Source organism: Canis lupus, chromosome 10 (assembly GCF_048164855.1).
Source record: "Canis lupus baileyi chromosome 10, mCanLup2.hap1, whole genome shotgun sequence".
Taxonomy (NCBI): Eukaryota; Metazoa; Chordata; class Mammalia; order Carnivora; family Canidae; genus Canis; species Canis lupus.
Genome location: NC_132847.1, coordinates 672195 through 686234, shown reverse-complemented (window position 1 = coordinate 686234; position 14040 = coordinate 672195). Strand labels below are relative to the sequence as shown.

Sequence of the window (14040 nt, the reverse complement as noted above, 5' to 3'; positions counted from 1 at the left end):
CCTAACACCTATCCTAAACCTAATCCTCGCCCTAACCCTAAACCTAGCCCTAACTTTTACCCTAACCCCTAACACTTACCCCTAAACCTAACTCACACCCTAACCCCTAACCCTACATGCAAACCTAAGCCCAACCCTAACTGTAACCATAACCCTAACCCCACCTCCAAACCTCCTGTCCTAATCCCTAAAGCTTAAACCCTAAACCTAACTCTAAATCCTGTCACTAACCCTAACCCCGTTCCCTAATCCCTAACCCCCATCCTAACTCCTAACTACTGACTCTTACCCTTATCCCTCACCCTAACCTGTAATCCGTAACCATAAGCTTAATCACAAACACCAAACATCTAACCTAAGCCTAACCACCAACTGCCTCCCCTCCCCTGACCCTACCATTCATTCTACCCATTCACTTACCCTGTGGTTCTGAGGAGTCCCTTCTGATGTGGACGTGACCCCCAACAGTGCCTCCAGAGTCCTCCAGGGGGTCCTGAGGAAGCAGGGCTCCTGTGAGTGCGGACGTGGCCCCAATTGTTCCTAAGTCATAGTCAGAGGGTCCTGAGGACGCTGGGTCTCCTGTCACTGTGGACTATGCCTCACATCGTCTGGAAGCCTCACAGCAGGTCCTCAGGTGGCCCGGGGCTCCTGTCAGCCTGGACATGGCCACACGTCCCCCAGAAAACTCACCACACGTCCTGAGGAGCTGTGGGCTCCTATCAGCATAGACGCAGCCCCATATTTCCCGAAGCCAAAGTGCATGTCCTGAGGAGGACGGGGGTCCTGTCAGTGTTGAGGTGGCCCAACATTTTCCTCAAGCCTCACCATAAGACCCGAGGATGCTGGGGGCTCCTGTCAGCATAGATGTGGCCCCAAATCTTCTCAAACCTTCACAGTGGGTCCTGAGGAGGCTGGAGACTCCTGTCAGTGTGGATGCGGCACCCACATTTTTCTTAGGCCTCACCACAGGCCCTGACAAGCCTGGGGTCTTCTGTCCGCATGGACGCATCCCATATTTCCCCAAGTCAACACCAGGGGTCCTAAGGATTCAGCATCCTGTTGTGTCGATGTGACACAACGTCCTCCCGAAGCATCACCGAGGGTTCTGAGGAGGCCGGGGCTCCTGCCACCATTAATGCGGCCCGCAGCTTCCAGAAGCCTCAACTTATGTCCTGAGGTGGCCCAGGGGCTCCTGTCAGCGTGGATGCGGGCCCACATCTTCCTGAAGCCGCCCCGTGGGTCCTGAGGAGGCCCAGGGTCTCCTTTCGGCATGGATGCGAGCCCACAATTTCCTGAAGCTGTGGCTCATCAGCGTGGATGTGTCCCCACGTCCTCCTCAGGCCTCCCCAGCACAGGCTGGCTCCTGTTAGCGCAGGCAGAGGAGGCCTACTGCCCATTCATGCCCCCTGGGTGGGGCCTGGGCTCGGGCGCCCCCTGCAGGACGCTCAGGCGCTGCAGGAGGCTGTGCAGAAGGCAGCGGGTGCTCCAGGGGCCGCACCTGCCTCCTTCCAGGCTCCTGCTGTGGTCTGTTAGCTTTGGAAATGTCTCACTGAAACGGAGCCCAACACCTGGCTTCCCCAGAAATACTTAAGGACAAAGAATTGGAGCCCACAGGACGTGAAATGAAATGTGGACCAGAGTTTTACCACGTCCCGCAAAACCTACTCAACCCTCTTCCACTGTGGGCGGGATTGTGGGCTGGTGCAGCCACCCTGGAAACAGTGTGGAGGCTCTGCAGGGCGACTCTATTTGTAACATCCTGAGAACAGCAGGTGAACGGCCTGATTTCACTCCGAAGATACAGATGCAGTGAGACTTGGGACACCTGCACCCCAATGTACACAGCATCCGGGTCCACAGTAGCCACACTGTGGGAGGAGCCTCGGTGCCCTGTGGCAGATGATGGATAAAAAGGATGGGAAATAGATGATGGTCATAGAGAGAGGAATGGAACTCAGCTATCAAAGAGAAGGAAATATTGCCATTTGCAATGACGTGGATAGAACTAGAGGGATCATGTTAAATGAAATAAGTCAGTCAGGAAAGAGAATGACCGTGTGGTGTCATTCATAGGTGGAATTAAAAAGCAAAGCATATATCAACTGTGAAGGGAAGGAAAAACAAATAAGATGAAAACAGTTGCAGGAAATACAGACTCTTTTTTTTAAATTTTTATTTATTTATGATAGTCACAGAGAGAGAAAGAGAGAGAGGCAGAGACATAGGCAGAGGGAGAAGCAGGCTCCATGCACCAGGAGCCCGATGTGGGATTCGATCCCGGGTCTCCAGGATCGCGCCCTGGGCCAAAGGCAGGCGCCAAACCGCTGTGCCACCCAGAGATCCCCGAAATACAGACTCTTAATGATAGGAAACAAACTGATGGTCGTTGGAGGCGGGGAGGTTAACAGGGGACCTGCATGAAGGAGGTCACGTGATGTTACGAGCACTGCTGTTATCTCCAACTGGTGAATCCCTGATTCTTCCTCTGAAAGTATAATACACTATCCGTTAATTAATTGGGTTTAAATTAAATTAAGTTAAAAAAATCCGTTGAATCAGAGCACATTTCCTTCTGGCTCTCTGTTTTGCTCCTTCAGCTTATGAGGAACCACCCACCATGGGACTGGTTTGCCTAAGTAGGCTCAACGCACTGTCCATGGCCCAGCCCACGGCTAGAACTCACGACCCCTGAGATCAGTACTGGAGGTGAGGTCAGGAGTCAGATGCTTAACCAATGGAGCCAGCTGGGGGCCCGAGAACCACACTGCTTTATCCTTTGTGTCTGTGACATCGTTTGAAATAGGAAAGTGCTGCTTCCCACTCTCTCCTGCTCCTCCAGTACTGATTTGCTGTCCGGGGTCATTTGTGGGGGCAGATTGATGTTATGGTTTTTTTTTTTTTTTTTTTTTTTTTTTGCTATTTCTAAGATATGCCACCATAATTTTGATAGGAATGACTTTGAAACTGAGAGTGGCTTCAGGAACTGTGGACATTTTCACAAGATGAGGCTCCCACCCCTCGAACCCAGGACCGCCTCCCAGAACAGAGCCTTGTATGGCTCAGTGAACAAGTCTTGTGCTCCTATGGTTCAGTCTCATTATTTATTCTCTGTGATGCTCCTGAGAAGGGAGTCACGTCCTTCCTTTCCTTCCTGAGTGCTCATTGTCGGGACAGAGCAAGGCTACTCTGCTCTGTAGGGTCAGTTTGTGTCCGTGACTTTCCTGAACTCACTCCTTAGTTCTAACAGGTTTTGGTGGAGGCTCCCGGGTTTCCTGTTTCCAGTACCGCGTCTTCAGCATATAGGGACAATGTGACGTCCCCCTTCCAGGTGTGGAACCTTTTCTGTTTACAGCTTAATGTCCTAGAAAGCCCCACAATAGAATCAAAACTGAGCCCAGGCCAAGGGCAGGAAGCCCCTATTAGAATGAGAACAGAGCTCAATGACCTTGAATGCCCCATATCAAAATGTACACAGAACTTGAGGAATTGCTCTAGCCCTTCTGGAGGTCCCCAAGACAAGTCCTTAAACCTAAGCAAAAACTCACCTCGGGGTCGAAGTCCCTGCTCCGCACTGTCAGGTATACTTGGACACAAGCTCGAGCTTGTAAATAAACCCTCGTGTGTTTGCTTCGGTGTGGGCTTCTCCATGGTTTTTCGGATTCGCAATCTTGGGCACAACACTCTGAGATAAAAAAACAAAACCAAAAGCATTTCGGACGCGGGCAAAGCGAAAGCAGGGTTCTGAGGGATGCGCTTGGGGGCTCTTCTGTGGAGGGCCTGCAGACTGGGGGGTGGGATGCTTAGCCCCAGAACCAGAGGACCCAGTGTCCCCTCCCAAATCACGCCAAACAGCGCCAATCTCAGGGAGCACCACTGCGCCACCTGCTGGAGGCCAGAGGCGCTGAAGACCACCCACCCCTGACCCCGCAGGTGCATCTCCCAGGCAGATGTGCACCTGACAATCAGCACCATGGGCCATCCCCAGACCCCACACAGACCATTCGCTGCCACCAAGTTGTCAGACCCAAGAGGCTCTAGAGCTTCAGCGCTGCCTGGAAAGAAAGGTCTAGCTTCCTTTGTATTTTGTGCCTTATTTTCATTTATTTTCTTTGATTCTATTTTATTAATTGCCTTATTTTATTTTTTATGTATGTACCTTATATATTTCTTATTTTTACTTTCATGGAACTTTAATTCTGTTTGTTATTTTGGGATTTAGAATCTTTTTACAAGGAGGTCAAAATAATCTAGTGTTTTTTTGGGGGGAGGGCAGTTGTTATTGTTTTTCTTGGTTTTTCTTTTTCTTCCTACTTTCTTTTCCGGAAAATATAATGAGATCGAGAAATTCACCTCCATAAAATAACATGAGGTCGTATTCACAGCCAGGAAGTCCATCAAAACAAATACATGATGTCTAAATACAGTTTAAAACAATGATTATAAAGATAGCAGCTGGGCTGGAAAAAGAGCACAGAAGAAAACTAGAGAATCCCTTACTGTAGAAATAAAAGAACTAAATTTAGTCAGGCGAATGTTAAAAATGGTATAACTAGATGCAGTCCCAAGTGGAAGCCTTAAAAACAAAGAAAGTTATGGACCACAGAGGCAGATTTAGGGAACTCAGCCACTTATTAAAACAATAACATTCATATCATAGGAGACTCAGAAGATGAAGGGAGAGAAAAGGTGGGCCTTACTCTTCCAATAGAAACGACAAATACCCACCATTTCTTCAATGTGGATGTAACTGGAAGGTATTATGCTGAGTGAAGTAAGTCAATCAGAGAAGGACAAACATTGTATGTTCTCATTCACTTGGGGAATATAAATAATAGTGAAAGGAAATATAGGGGAAGGGAGAAGAAATGTGTGGGAAATATCAGAAAGGGAGACAGAACATAAAGACTCCTAACTCTAGGAAATAAACTAGGGGTGATGGAAGGGGAGGGGGTCAGGGATCTGTATGAATGGGTGACGGGCACTGAGGGGGGCACTTGACGGGATGAGCTTTGAGTGTTATTCTGTATGTTGTCAAATTGAACACCAATAAAAAGTGAATATATTATTAAAAAAAAAAAAGAAAGAGGGAAAGAAAGAAATAGTGGCACCTTGGTGGCTCAGTCAGTTAAGCTTCTGCCTTAAGTCAGATCATGATCCAGGTCCCAAGGAAGGCTCCCTGTTTAGCAGGGAACCTGCTTCTCCCTCTCCCTCTGCCCCTCTCACTCATGGTATTTCTCTCCTCTCTCTCTCAAATAAATAAATAACATCTTTGAAAAAGAAACTAAAAAAAAACAAAGCCACAAGAAGAGAAATCTCCCATGTAGAAGAATTTCAAACAATTTGTGCAGACATTCCACCCTCAAGTTGATGAGCATAGCTTCCCACTCTTACGTGTGGAATACACATAGTAACTTCCTTCTACAAAATATATTATGAAAAACTTAAAATAATAATGATTAATAATAATAATAATAATAATAATAATAAGAAGAAGAAGAATCACTTAACTACGGAGAAAGATGACAAACACTACCTCAGCAAGATGATCAGATCGATACCAAGACTGATAAATCATGTTGATAGTATCTATCCTTTATATGATATAATGAAAATGGCAGTATATCTCTGTATATAATCCACAAAAACAGTTCAATCATGAGATAAGCGACAGACATGTCTCAACTGAGGGAAATTTTCAAAATACTCTACTTCTCAAAGTATTCCAGTGCAACAACAAGGAAAGGCTGAAAGACTGTCACAATCCAGAGGAGCCTAAGAAAACAGGAGGACGAATGGAATGTGATATGAGGGATGGTAACTTAGCAAAAACTAAGGAAATCTGAATAAAGTATGGTCCTTGGTTAATGCGAATATTTTAATATTGATTCATTAGCTAATATTTGTACCATACTGATATAAGATATCAATAATTGGAGAAATTGAGTGCCAGTGCATGCGAATGCTCTGTACTATCTTCTCAATTTCCCTATAAATCTTTCTTTTTTTTCCTAATAAATAAGATTTATTTTGAAAATTGACTTAAATGAATCAGACTCCAAGTGTGAAGACATTTTAAGAATAGTTAAATTAACTTTTGCCTTATTCTTAAAGACTTCCTTCGATGGGAACAAAGTAAGAATTTTAGATCAGAAGGAAAGAAAAACACTTATGAACACGTATAAGGCCTCCTCAACCTGAAAAGCAGGAACGGATAATAAATAGCAAAAATCAGATAAAAAATACTTCTATTATAATAGACACCATATTGCAAGGGCATTTAAAATTAGCAATGCATAACATTTATTTCCTTGACATTTGTCTTCCAAAGAGTTCAAAGTGTTTCAGTGTCAGTTGAAACAGGGGAAGAATCTCAGGGAAGAATCCTTCACATAATAATAGGACCACTGGTAAGAATATATCTCAGTTCTTTCCAAATCCATAAAGATGCAATTCCTGAGGAGTGACTGAGCTGTGAAGAAAGAGATGAAAAACCCTCATCCCTCTGAATTACTTGTCTCAGAATATTTTAACCATAGTACTACGGATAGTAGTAAATTATCCTTATTAACAGGAAATACGTCTCAGGTTGGAATCTGAGCAATCAGATGGGCAGAGAAAAAACACTTTGAATCGCTCTTCATCTTATAAAGAGAAAGGACAGCTTTTTTATGTACGAAGTCAGTTGTCAACATAGCCTTAGGGAATAAGAGTCTGCAGCATCGAATCCCGCTGCACAGCTGGGACGCCCGCGCCCCAGGTCTTCCTGATCCCAAATCCCTGGGCCTGTCCCCCACACACGCTGCCAGGCTGAGGTCATTAGCAATTGCTCTCTTAGGAGCTCCGGGGAAGGGAGAAGGAGCTAGATAGGATGGGAAAGGACACAAGGAGGCCAAGAAAATAAAGGCCTTTCCACTTTAAGTTCAGCGTTCGAACACGTCCAGCCATTCCAGGCCCCCCGTGAAGAAAAGATGAAATTTACATTACGTCAGTTACAGGAAAAAAACAAAAGTTTACAGCTTAATGCCCTGGAAAGCCCCACAATAGAATAAGAACAGAGCCCACGCCAAGGGCTGGAAGCGCCTATTAGAATGAGAACAGAGCTCAATGCCCTAGAAGGCCCCATATCAAAATGTAAACAGAACTTGAGGAATTGCTCCAGCCCTTTTGGAGGTCCCCGAGACAAGCCCTTAAAAGCAAAACACCACCTTGTGGTCCAAGTCCCTGCTCTGCTGTGTCGGGTGTACTTGGACGCAAGCTCGAGTTTGGAAATCAACCCTTGTGTGTTTGCATCAGTGTCAGCTCCGTAGTGGTTTCTCGGATTCACAATCTTGGGCACAACACCCCCATGTCCCCTCCCACCTGGGTTGAACCACTATCCCCTCCCATCCAGGCTGACACTCAGTCACCTCCCTGCCCACAACAGCTGGGCACAGGCCCTCACACAGGTGTCACGGGCATGGTGGACACTTTCACCATGCCTGGCCTCCCAGAGGAAGGAAAGAGGTTTCAGCAGGACACACTCCAATGGTGGCCCCAGGACTCCCTGCCCAGCACAGCAGCTCGTGACAGGTTGGGGTCTGTGTCTCTGACGCCTGCTCCTCCTCCCTGGGTTTCCCACAGGAAATGAAGGAGGAGGCCCTGGTCTCCTCCAGGGACATCTTGGAGGTAGATTTGGACGTCAACAGGATGTTCGGCAGCCACACTATATTTTGGGATGGCTAGGGGGTCGGGTGAGGCTGCTGGGCCAGGGGTCTTCGGGACACCAAGGGAGGCCCGGGGCCTTCTGGGTAGGGAAAACGGGGCTACTGAGGCCGGGGGAGCAATAGCAGCCAACAACTCACTGCTCCATGGTAGGATGCTGGGGCTGACACCCGTGCCCACACTCCCGGTGCCTCGGGGATGAGGAGGCCACTAGGATGGGGCCTCCAGGGGTAGCCATGGGAGCTGAAGACCAAAGAGGAGAGGGACGGCTCCCTGAGAAGCAGGGGATGGGGTGGGGGATGTGGGGAGCAGGAACCGGACCTGGGAGCCAGGCTGCATAGCCGCGGCTGGAGCAGGACCACATCGATCCCATGAGGGTCGGACGGGTCAGAGTGACACCCACTCTCGGTGCTTTATATTATTCTAAATTTTATGCATTTAATTTGAGACAATTTGCAATTTGAAAGCATATATAGTAAAATGACCCCCAGATAATGCCCCCAGTCCAGCCAGGGCCCTGCACTGACCACACGGAGCCCCAGGGGCAGGTGTCACTGCAAACCCCAGACTAGTCGCCTTTAACTGTAGATGTCTCCTTAGCATCATAGAGGAAGGAGATTTCCTGTGTCCGCTGGCCTCCCACGACATCCCCCACATTCCCCACTCTCACACCATCCTCCTACATCATCATCCCCAATGGTATCCCACATACACATCCCCCTCACACCCACACAGCCCCACACAATCTGCACTCACAGTATACCTCAACACCATCACCCCTACACAATCCCCCACTCTCCACCACCATCATACCCCTGCCCCCACACCATCCACCACCACACCATTGACCCCCAACAATGACCCGATTCAGGTGCCCCCTGTGGGACAAACTCAGCCTCCCCGGGGTTCTCTGGATACCCTAATCCCATCAGAAGCCCGGGTGTCCCATAGAGTACTCAGGGGTTGCAGGGAGGAGGGAAGACAGGAAGCCCCCGACAGGGTGGGTGCAGTTGAGTGGTGCAGAGGACCCACTGTGCCCTGACTCCGCCCACTGTCCCTCATTTAGGGTGGCAAACACTGCACAGGACACCAGCCCCTAACCCATGGAGATCTGGGCTGGCCTGGCCCTGGGCTCTCTGAGGGCTGGGGTGATTTGAGCCCTCACCACCGGCCCAACACAAAGACTAATGGGATCCAGCCCACACGGCCCTGGCTAGCCCTGGATTCTGGCCCCGGGCTGAGCCAGCCCTCTCACAGCTGGATGGTGGGCTCCACCCGCACCCACACCAGGAGGCTGGCTCCTACAGGTGCTGGGGCCCCAGGGAGCCTGAGGCCGGGGTCCAGCTGCCCTGCGGAGACCCAGTGCAGAAGCCCATGAGCTGCAGGTCCAGGTCAGCTCTGCTGTCCTCAGAACCGTCTCTCAGACTGAAACCTCAGGACACATGCCCCCACCCAGAGTCCACACATGCTTCCAGGTGGGGGACTCCAGCATCCGTCCCCAACCCATGTCATTCTTGCCCTTCCCTAAAGGACAGAAAGGTCTCCATCCCCAGGGGAAGGCGTGCACCCTCGGCTCTGAGCCCGTTTACTGTAGAAAGTCAATAAAGTGTTGTGGTGTGAAAATGCACAGCCAGCCCGTTTCTGTGTCTCCCAGAACACTGTTCACGGGGCATGGAGAGACCCCCAGAGAGGAGGACGAGGTACCACCTAGGCTCCACCAGCCCCTGCAGGGGCACCGCCAGGAACACCCAGCTGACGTCCCCAAGTGTCTTCCACGGGTGACCAGATGCCGGGGTCAGGACCCAACAGACTTTACTAGGACTCAGGCTGTGCCCCGCGGGCCAGGAGGGCCTGGGACAGAGTGACACCAGGAAGCCTCAGGTCACCAGGGTCTATACAAAGCGACCCAGAGGTCTGTGCTCCCTCTATCCAGGAGGCCGTGGCTGGCCGGGTACGGGGCACTTCCTCCCTTCCCTGCATCCCTGTGCCTGTGTGACTGGGGCAGAGAGGGCCTGCCGGGCGGTCAGCATGGTCCTAGAAGGGATGTTAGGACAGTAGGCCTTTGAGTTGTGCCCAAGATTATGAATCAGAGAAACCACTGAGGAGCCAACACTGATGCAAACTCCTAAGGGTTCCTTACAATCTGGAGCTTGTGTTCTAGTGCACCCGACACAGAGGAGCAGGGATTTGGACCCTGAGACAAAGAGGCATAGCAGCTTTATAGGGGCCATTGGCCCATGGGATACACAGAAAGTTGCACAGTCGTGTCGGTCCACATGCAGGTGGCTGATTGAATTACACCTTACCCTATAGGATCCACTTGACCTGGCCTATTTCTTTGGTCAGAATCGGCGTGCCGTTTTGGCGGGCACAAAGCAGGGTTACATTGTTATGAGCCGATTTACGATTACGGTGTGCCCAGTGGCTTGACTGGGTGGGGCAACGCCTTAAGACAAGCAGGTCATGTGGGGGTCATAGGGGAGGTGGCGGTTGTAGCACAAAATGGAATCAGTCCTGCTCTGCTTGTCCAGGGGTAGGGGGTTTTTGATAAATTTCCTGGGCCCCACACTTGCAGATCATGCACCTGGGCCACCCTCACCAGGTGGACTCACTGTGCACACCTTGTGGTGCTGGATATTTCACACCAGTGTGTAGAGGGCACCCTCCTCACCCTAGTGAGTAGGGGCTGGGTGAGCATGGGGCTTGGCCTGAAGGCCAGGCAGCACAGAGGACCGAGGAACACCAGCCCCATCACAACCCCTACTCCACACACAGGCTGCCCCATGGCTCCCCGTAATGGGCACCTGGCACCTCTGGAGATCCCCCCAGGGTGGCCTCGAGGTCCGGCTCCCTGCTGGAGAGGCATCGGGGAGAAGAGAAACAGGCGGCGCTCGGGGAGACCCACTGCCGGACATTCGATTGTGGCCGAGCCAGACCTTCCACCTCAGCTGACCCTCTGGCTGAAATTCACCTCAGGAGCAAGCCCTGGGTCAGCCAGGAGAGCCCAACTAGCCACCCAGCATCAGCACCAGAAATGATGTTGTACCAACCATTTCGGCATTTGGGTGACCCAGCCGGAAGATCTGATAGCTGCATGTGATAGCTTCATGTGATAGACACACACACACCCACAACCAACAAAAGTCAGAATCCCCCCAATGTTGTCAAACAGCAGCTGGATGGTTACATACATGACGCCGTGGTCCCCAATAGGATACCTGGAAGATGCTATAAACCATGACTGCAGAGGTGCTGGAGGCACGGAGATGTGCCTACTGTTCCAAAAAGGAGTGCAGAGGGGCAGGAAGCATCCTACAGGGGGGGGGTCCCTCCTAGGAAAGGACACCAGGACCCTGTGAAGGCCATGGAAGGTGAAATCATTCCTCTTCTCTTTCAGCTTCTGCTTTTCCTACTAAATGCCATTTTCCACAATCATAATAGCAAAAATTTATTTTATGTTTTTATATTTCTTTTTATTGGAGTCCAATTTGTATGAATTCTTGCTTCAGCAAGGGTGTCATTCAGGATAGAAAGAGAGAGAAAGATTTTCCCAGACAGGCAAATATAAAGGAGTTCATGACCACTAAACCAGTCCAGTATGGAATTTTCAGAGGGACCATTCTAGTGGGGGAAAAAAGAGACCAAAAGCAACAAAGACTAGAAAGGACTAGAGAACCTCACCAGAAACACCAACTGTACCGGTAACACAAAGGCACAAAGTTCATATTTTGAATAAGCACTCTGAATGCTGATACTAAATGCTCCAATCAAAAGATATAGGGTATCAGAGTGCCTTAAAAAACAAGATCCGGGATGCCTGGGTGGCTCAGGGTTTGAGCCTCTGCCTTTGAATCAGGATGTGATCCTAGAGTCTGGGATCGAGTCCCATATTGGGCTCCTGGTGGGAAGCCTACTTCTCCTTGGCCTAATTTTCTGCCTCCCCCCCCCCCCTCTCTCATGCTCTCAAAAATAAAATCGTTATTAAAAAAACAAGGTCCATAGGTATGCTGCCTACTAGATGCACACCTTAGTCCTATACACACCAGCAGATTGAAAGTCAGGGATGGAAAATCATCTATCACGCTAATGGTTATGAAAAGAAAGCTGGAGGACCAATGCTTATATTAGAAAAACTAGATTTGAAACCAAACCCTGGGGGACACCTGGTGGCTCAGTGGTTGAGCATCTGCCTTCAGCTCAGGGTGTGTTCCTGGGATCCCAGGATCGAGTCCCACATCGGCATCCCTTTCAGGAGCCTTTCTCTCCCTCTGCCTATGTTTCTGCCTCTGCTTCTCTGTGTATCTCTCATGAATAAATAAATTAAACATTCAATCTCAAAAAAGAAAGAACAAATACTGTAAGAAGTGATGAAGAAGGGCATTATTTCATAGTTAAAAAGACTCTCTATCAGGATCAAACAACTAAATATTTATGCTGCCAACATGGGAGTACCTAAATATGGAAAACAATTACCAACAAACGTACAGGAACTCACTGATAATAATACAATGACAGGGGATTTTAACACCCACCCACTTATGGCAATGGACTGATTGTCTATGCAGGAAATCAACAGGGAAACAATAGCCTTGACACACTGGACCACAGGGACCCAACAGATATAGTCTGAACATTTCTTCCTAAAGCAGAATACACATTCCTTTCAAGTGCACATGGGACATTCTCCAGAACAGATCATATTATGGGCCACAAATCAGCCCTCAAAAGGTAAAACAGGTTCAAGAAGGTTGATATCACACCCTGTATATTTTTGACCACGATGCTATGAAACTCGAAGTCGACAGTAAGAAAAAATTTGGACAGACCATAAATACGTGGAGATTATGAACATCCTACTAGAGAATGAATGGAGCAAACAGGAAATTAAAGAGGAAATTTAAAACAAATGAAAATGAAAACATGTTTCTCCAAATCTCTGGGATGTAGCAAAGGCAGTCTAAAGAGGGAAGTACATAGCAATACAGGCTTACCTCAGGAAACAAGAAGTCTGGGATCCCTGGATGGTGCAGCAGTTTGGCGCCTGCCTTTGGCCCAGGTGCGATCCTGGAGACCCGGGAACGAATCCCACATCAGGCTCTTGGTGCATGTAGCCTCCTTCTCCCTCTGCCTATGTCTCTGCCTCTCTCTCTCTCTGTGACTATCATAAATAAATAAAAATTAAATAAAACGTTTTAAAAAAAAGGAAACAAGAAGTCTCTAATACACAACCTAACCCTACACCTAAAGGAGCTGGAAAAGGCATAGCAAACAAAGCCTAAAGCTTACAGAAGAAGGGAAAAAATTAAGATGAGAGCAGAAATAAACAATACAGAAATAAAATAAACTGTAGAATGGAATAACGAAACTAAAAACCGGTTCTTCAAAATAATTAATAAAATGGATCAAGCCCTATCCAGCCTTAGGAACGAGAAAAGAGAAAAGACCTAAATAAATAAAATCACAAATGAGAGAAGAGTGATCACAATCAACACCAGAAAAATAAGGCAATTATAAGGGAATACTATGAAAGAATATATGTTAACAAACTGGGAGACCTGGAAGAAATGGACAAATCTCTAGAAATGTGCAAATGAGCAAAACTGAAATAGGAAGAAATAGAAAATGTGAACAGACCCATAACTAGCAAAGGAATTGAATCAGCAAGGCACCTGGGTGCCTCAGTGGTTGAGCATGTGCTTTGGCTCAGGTCATGATCCTGGGGTCCTGGGGAATCAAGTCCCACATCAGGCTCCCCGCATGGAGCCTCATGTTCCCTGTGCCTATACCTCTGCATCTCTGTGTCTCGCATGAATACATAAATAAAATCTTTAAAAAAGAAAAAAGATAAAAAGATGAGAAAGGACCCAAATAAAATCAGAAATGAGAAAAGAGAAATAAAAACCAACACTAGAGAAATACAAAAGATTATAAGAGAATATGATGAAAAATTATATGCCAGCAACCTAGAACCTGGAAGAAATAGATAAATTCCTAGAAATATATAACATAGCAAAAATTAAAAATGAAGAAATAAGAAATTTGAACAGACAGTTAACCAGCAAAGAAATTGAATCAGCAATCAGGGTTCTCCCAACAGGAGATGCTTAGATCAATAGAACAGAATGAAAAGCCAAAACAAGATACAAACATATATCTATGACCCATAATGGACAACAAGGCAGGAAGGAATATCCAATGGCAGAAAGACAGTCTCTTCAACAAACCCTAACCCTGACTGCAGGATAAGAACAAATGGTGTTGGGAAAACCAGGCAGCCACATGCAGAAGAATGAAACTGGACCACTTTCTTACACCATGTATATATAAAATAAATTCAAA

At 47.8% G+C, this 14040-nt stretch overlaps 1 long non-coding RNA gene across 1 annotated transcript; it reads right to left on the bottom strand.

Annotated features, from left to right (window-relative positions):
- Positions 1 to 2118: 2118 nt before the first annotated feature.
- Positions 2119 to 12820, bottom strand: LOC140641071 (uncharacterized). The gene is made up of 3 exons (XR_012037604.1): positions 12693 to 12820; positions 3546 to 3682; positions 2119 to 2485 (listed from the first exon to the last, which is right to left on the bottom strand). It is a non-coding gene; the product is annotated as an uncharacterized lncRNA (long non-coding RNA).
- Positions 12821 to 14040: the final 1220 nt, after the last annotated feature.